The following is a 6,792-nucleotide window of genomic DNA, read 5'->3' as shown; positions in this document are numbered from 1 at the left end:
TTTTATTTTCCATTTTCACATTTTAAAAAGAATACTGCTCTTTATCGTATCTATAATTAGTTCTGATGTTCGTTTTTCGTGTAGTTGACTAGGAGTGTCTACTTATTTGTGGTCTTCGTAGCTGTGTTTTTTGAATAAATTGGCTTCTTTTTGCACCAATGGCGTAAACTTTGGTGTTGCGTGATGTGGCGATGTAAAAAAATAATATAATCGTCGGTGTACTGCTGTACCACATAGAATAACCTCTCGAAGAACCACTGCACTCGGTAGTAAAAAGACTCACACAAAAAATAAAAATAACTATATTTAAATTACTACAAGTACCCACTAAATCAAAGGTTTTTGGGGAACTCGCTTAAAAAAATTTAATGTTCGTGGGTTTAACAAAATTAACTTCGAAGACTGACCACGACAAAATCATTAATATATCACTATTCACTATTGAAGAAAGGCGCCCGCGGCCAGTCGGTGAATCGATAAGCCGTTCACGCACACGTGTGCCCGATCGCTCACAAACACGCTCGTGCTCGCTACACTGCCCGTTCCTTAAGGATGTTTCGTCCCGAAACATTTTCACTTTCCGTTTCGCAGGATCATGCCGGAATCTGCAGTCCTCGCCTTCACAACATCTGCTCCGGGAATAGAAGTAACAGTCCACGGTCTTCTCATGATTGGTCCGATTCGGGTTAACTGCAAACCAAAATGTCCATTTCAGTACGGCGGAACAGGACTTCGATCATGTTCTAGGCCAATCTAGGCTGTCCAGTCCACAACCAAGCTTCGAAATCGCCAGCTTCTGTAGGTTATTCTCCAGAAGATGTCTGCGGAGTTCTATTATTGCGTCCCAAAGGTCCCTATAAGTGGGGTTATCAGAGCATCTTCCTTTAGTTACTAGGTAATAGATATTGCGTCGTCCGTCAGGCAAACACAACAGTCTTTTTCCCTTCTGTACTTGGAGACGAATCGACTCGGGGATATCGTTAAGCTTTTTTCGGAGGTTGGTAACATAATCTTCTCTAGCCAAGTCATTTCCTGATTTTCATTCGAATTTGAGGTCATAAGGTAGTCGTAACTGCCTTCCAAAAAGGGCACTGACAGGTGTTTGGCCAGTCGTTTCGTGGACAGATGAACGGCATGCCATTAAAAGTAATGGCAAATAGCGGTCCCACTCCCTTTGGTGATCAGACACTGCGTTGGAGAGATATTTAATCAAGGTCCAGTTCATTCTTTCAACCATTCAGTCTGATTGTGGATGGAGTGGAGTAGTTCGAGTTTTACTTATTCCTAGAAGCTCGCATATTCCATGGAATATAGCCGATTCGAAATTCCTCCCTTGGTCTGAGTGCAACTCCAAGGGCACCCCAAAACGACTGATCAACTCTTTTACCAGCTCCTCAACTATGGTTTCCGACTATTGGTTCGGAAGGGCATAGGCTTCAACCCACCTGGTAAAATAGTCCATAACGACCACGATGTACTTGTTACCTTTTTCGGACTCTGGAAATGGACCCGCCACATTGATTGCGATTCGTTCGAAGGGGCCACCGACATTGTATTGACGCATTGGCGCCCATGGCCTTTTCTGTGGTCCATTACTCGCAGCACAGGTGGTACACTTCTTACACCAATTCTTGACATCTTCCTTACAGTTCATCCAATAAAATCGCTCTCGAACATTCCCAAGCGTCTTATTCACTCCAACACGCTTCAGGATGCCATCCTCTAAAATGATTGAGTCTCACTGAGCCCATAACGAGTTTAGTACTTGGGCACAGGAAGAAATTTGCTGCTACGTTGGCCGTTTTCCGTCTCTTTTCCATTCAATCACCTTCTTCAAGTCCGGGTCGTTTTCTTGGTCGTGTTTTATATCGTCAGGTAACCATTCGTCATAGATTACACTGCTTGCAGTTTGTTTGACGTCGAGTACTTGGCGAAGGAGTACTTTTCTCACACCTCCTTCACGTATGACCTAGTTCGCCGCAATTCCAACATTTTTGCTTTCGAGTTTCTTTATCGAACTTGGAGATGATTCGGCAGACGGTTTCTTCTAAAGATTCTGACGAACCCTTCCCTGTTTGCTATAGGGTCGTTTAACAGTTTCGTACTCCAATGCACGAGCCAATGCATCAGCTAGCGTCTTAGGTCGGTCAAGGCGTATTCGTTGTTGAGTGTCACTGTCCCGAAGTCCATCAGTAAATGCCTCCACTGCCAACTTTTCCATCAATTCTTCTGGAGTATTAGAATAGGCCAGTCGACACAGTCTCGCAGTATCGGCCCCGAATTGTTGTAGGAATTCCGTTGGTTTCTGCTGACGGGTTTTCAGTTGGATGTAATACATCGCTGTTAAATGAGCCTCGCCGTAGCGCACCTCTAACCAACTGTTCATAATCCGTCAATTCTACCGGGGAAAGGGTATTCAAAATGTCACATGCATCCTACGAAGCGCAACGGTCATTGCAGTGGCTTTTTCTTCAGGGGTCCAGTTATTCGCCTTAGCAGCCGCCTCGAATTGCTTGTGATATGTGACCCATGAGGACTTTCCGTCAAACGTTGATGGTTTTACTCGTGTTATTGACTCTATACCGCTTCCTTGACTGATTTGGCTGGCTTCGTTAAGTGTACTAGATGCGCCCACATCCCCTTCGATTGGTTTTGTCATTCCATTAAAAGTCAATTCTTCCAGCACTTTTATCTTCTCTTCTGTTTCTTGAATATTCTTATTAAATTTTTCTTCCCATTTATTCTCCAAACTTCTACTGTTTTCTTCCAATTTATTTTCCAAACTTTTACCGTTTTCTTACAATTCACGTTTCAAGCTTTTACTATTTTCTTCCAATTCATGTTTCAAACTCGCTACAATATGTTCAAATGATAAAATATGTTAAGTTGATCTAGATGTTGGAGAGACGATGGCTATAATTGGTCTCTTCTAATTTTCAAGATTTTTTTAATATATAAATTGTCATCCCTACTAGAAAAATTAGCCAGCTGAAACTGGTTCAAGCTGCACAACTAATGTCAAAGTGGTGAACTTCACCAACTCTGGAAATACCGAATATTAGTTCACTAATTCATTTACGGTAGGCAACTTGAGAGGCGTCTACGGAGACCGTTTTATATCCTTAGGGGTGGAATTAAATTCAAATTTGAAAAGGTTGATTGGTTGAAGAAAAGTAGAAGATCCTGATTTGTTATGAAAGGAAGACAGAGATACAGAGGGGTAGAAAGATAGTGGGAGTAACAGAAGGGCATTAACCGGTACTTGTGGTACCAACACACGTGTAAGTCGTCTTAGGAAATTTGCCGTTTGCCTCGACTTCTGGGAAACAACCCAAGGGAAAAAACCAATTCAACTTTATTGGGATGTACGTGTTCGAATAGTAGAAACTCAATATTAGAATGAAACTCGACACAATGGTCAATAAAATCTGTTGAACTTTGATGGTCGGCAAACTACAATTCCCAAACAACTGCTGTAAAATGTATACAATTAAAAATATTGCAATAATAATAAAATAATCATTCTACTAGATATATAAAGATAAATGCTGAAAAATATACAAATAATAAAATGAATATTACGACTCAACAATTCATGAATACTGAGAGTCTAATACTACGATCAGTGTTTCAAAGAAGAAGAGGTTTTTCTCACTTTTGTTGGTTGACGGTTGTTCAGAGCGAGAGTCACCTTCTATCTTTTCCCGGGTATTTTTAATCAAATTTAGCTCCTTAAGAATAGGAAAGAACAGTCATCGTAGGATTTCGGAATCATTTGGTGGTGTTGACGATTTAGCAATATTATATAAATATACATAGCCAATAATATTATGAACGATAAGGAAACATCTTTTTGCTGAATTTAAGCCTAAATCGAAACTTTTTGGGGAGTTTTTTGAGACATACAGAGAGAGTTATTAAGCCGCGATAGTGCATATGTTCTATATTACTAAGCAGCAGATTCTTACAGTATTCAGATCTCAACTTCAAATGTAACAGAATTATTTTTAATCGATAAAGACTCATCTTTGGAAAGCTACTTAAAAACCAAACGTAATTTTGGGCTAAGTTAACGAATTTTTTTTATTATTGGGATAAACATTAAAAAAGTATATCGAGGGACTCAATTTTACAAATCTTCTATTTATTTAATATGTATTATTTATTAAATTGAAGGTTGAGTATAATTTTACATTTCGGAGAAATCTAATAAAAGAGACATGCTTTAACGATAATATAAAGGTTTTATGTCCTAACTTAACTACTGAAGAATTATTTTTATTTTATTCTAAGAAAAGGCACCAAACTATACTCATTAGGGTGTCAAAATATTGATAAGCGTTGAAGCTACAAAAAATTAAATAGAAACTATCTGCAGCACCAATATTAAATGACGTAAGCCGATACCGTATTTTACTATGCCATAACTTTATGTTCGAGTTTGGTTTTTGAGAAATTAATGTCAAAAGTGTGGTCTTTATTCGTTTGAAATTGAAATAATTGTTTAATTCTCGGCCATTACCCTTTACTTTTTTAAAGGGTTTTCCAAAATATTTCGTTTAAGGAAACAACTTTGCGTCACCACTACTTAATTTTACTTTGGTCACATCTGTAAGGGGTATGGACCACCGGACCCTTAATAATTCCCCATGTAAATCTATCACATTCAAATGCTGCTTTCTTTTAGAAATGTTCTTGTATATGTTTTGAAGGTCAACAATCAATGTTTATTTCATTTGGTTTCTTTTTTTTTTAGGATATTTATTTTCTGCAATGTCGTTATCGGGCCTGATTAATTTATTTATGCCGATGTCCATAGCCATCAATCCCAATTGTGATTATTACCAAGAAATGGCATTAGGACAACAATATTATATTTACAATCCGGAATATCCAAGGAAATATGAAGGTGAGACTGCATGCCGATGGACTGCTCGAAGCGCTCCCAATACAAGGATTATAGTAACATGTGAAGATATTGATTTACCAAACGTAAGTTAGAAAATGAGTCGATGCATTTTATAATTAGTGAATTAATTTGTAACCTATATGTGTATAAAAATCATTAAACACTAATACAAAATTTACATATCTTGTAAAGTAACAGTCCAACGTTTCGAGAGTTTCCAAAACACAATTAATACTAGTAACTAAGTATAGTTAAGTCGAAATAAGATGAGCAAGTTGACAATAACTTACAAGTGAGTGTAGGTAGATCGTCGCATTTACTTTAATTTACAGGTGGCATACTCTGACAGGTTGCCGACACGCCCCCCTCCTCGCCCCTATAATCAGAGAGTATTGTTGTAGAGAACTATGTAATGTAGTAAGAAGGACCCGATACTAATTGGCTGGCAACAAATGCACTTAGTAACTCATTGTGTGAGATGCAACGTTTCGAGAATATAGTGAGAGATAAGGAGATGCCTAAACGTGGCTTATAGGTATGAGTCAGACATACTGCGCTTCCGATATTCTTCTCTGTTTCATGCACATACTGTAACACGCCGGTGAGTGATTGCTAGGGGCGTTCTCAGGCCTTATGCGTAAGTCTCGCCTATGCAATGAAGTGAGTGCGGCACATATGTCTATACTCACCTGTAATTTATTACTGACTTGCTCATCTTATTTCGACTTGCCTATATGTATCTACCTGTTGATCTAAAATTCTAAAATATTAACAACTACTGGAGATGTAGCCAAAGAAAGTTAGCGATAGGAAAATTCTATAAAGCATGGCAGAACAGCCCACACGAAAGCTTAGAGTCTATTCTTCTATTTTTAAGGTGAATTAATTTTTACCACTACAGATGACGGTGACAGTGGATTATTTTTTTCAGTTAACTACACCCACTACAGATAACCTCAAATTAATGAGAAAAAATGGTTGCTGCTATCACTCCCTCGTCGGAAATCGAACCCGGGCTCCAAGTTTTAAGCACTACTACTTGACCTGACTCTTACCTGACTACGTAGAATATGAGAATTTCAAGATTACTGATTCCTGCGGAGGTCGTAGTAGCAGCAGAAATTTTTCCTCAATAATAAAAAATCCTCGTATAACAATGAAGTTGATTCTAATGAAATGCATATAGTTCGCAGTTAAAATTCATACTCCTGTTAAGTAGATACTGTCTCATGTACTATATTACACACACATAGGTTGATGGATTTCGGAATAGGAAGTGTAACTTAACTTAATACGAGAGAAAAGATACATTTTTGTTAGCACCACTAACTCTTGTTTGGTCATCTAATACAAGTTAAGTATAGGGTTGTTCGGAAAGTCATTTCGTTTTTTCCCGACAGAGGATTTAATTGTATTCTTTTGCACCCAACTTCACATTTAAGCCGTATAATTTTTATATGCTTTGAGAGCTCATATAGCAAGGCTTGTGTGTGAAAAATTCCAATTAATTCTACGCAGTAGTTTTTGGTTGGTGCCCTTTTAAATATGGAGAGCGATAAGCAGCATTTTCGACATATCTTACTGTTTTACTACAGAAAGGGTAAAAAGCTGTTCAAGCCAGAAAGAAATTGACTGATGTGTATGGAAAAGGTGTGTTGACAGTACGCCAGTGCCAGAACTGGTTCGCTAAATTTCGATCCGGCAATTTTGATGTCGAAGATGCACCACGTTCGGGAAGGCCGGTTGAAGCTGATAAAGACGCGATAAAGGCATTAGTTGATGTGAACCGGCGAATAACAACACGTGAAATCGAATTGAGGTTAAATTTATCAAATTCAACAGTTTATGACCACTTGAAAGGCCTGGGATTATCCTCGAAGCTC

Source organism: Agrilus planipennis, unplaced genomic scaffold (genome assembly GCF_000699045.2).
Source record: "Agrilus planipennis isolate EAB-ADULT unplaced genomic scaffold, Apla_2.0 scaffold113, whole genome shotgun sequence".
In the NCBI taxonomy this organism is placed as follows: Eukaryota; Metazoa; Arthropoda; class Insecta; order Coleoptera; family Buprestidae; genus Agrilus; species Agrilus planipennis.
Note: the sequence above shows the minus strand (reverse complement) of the source record.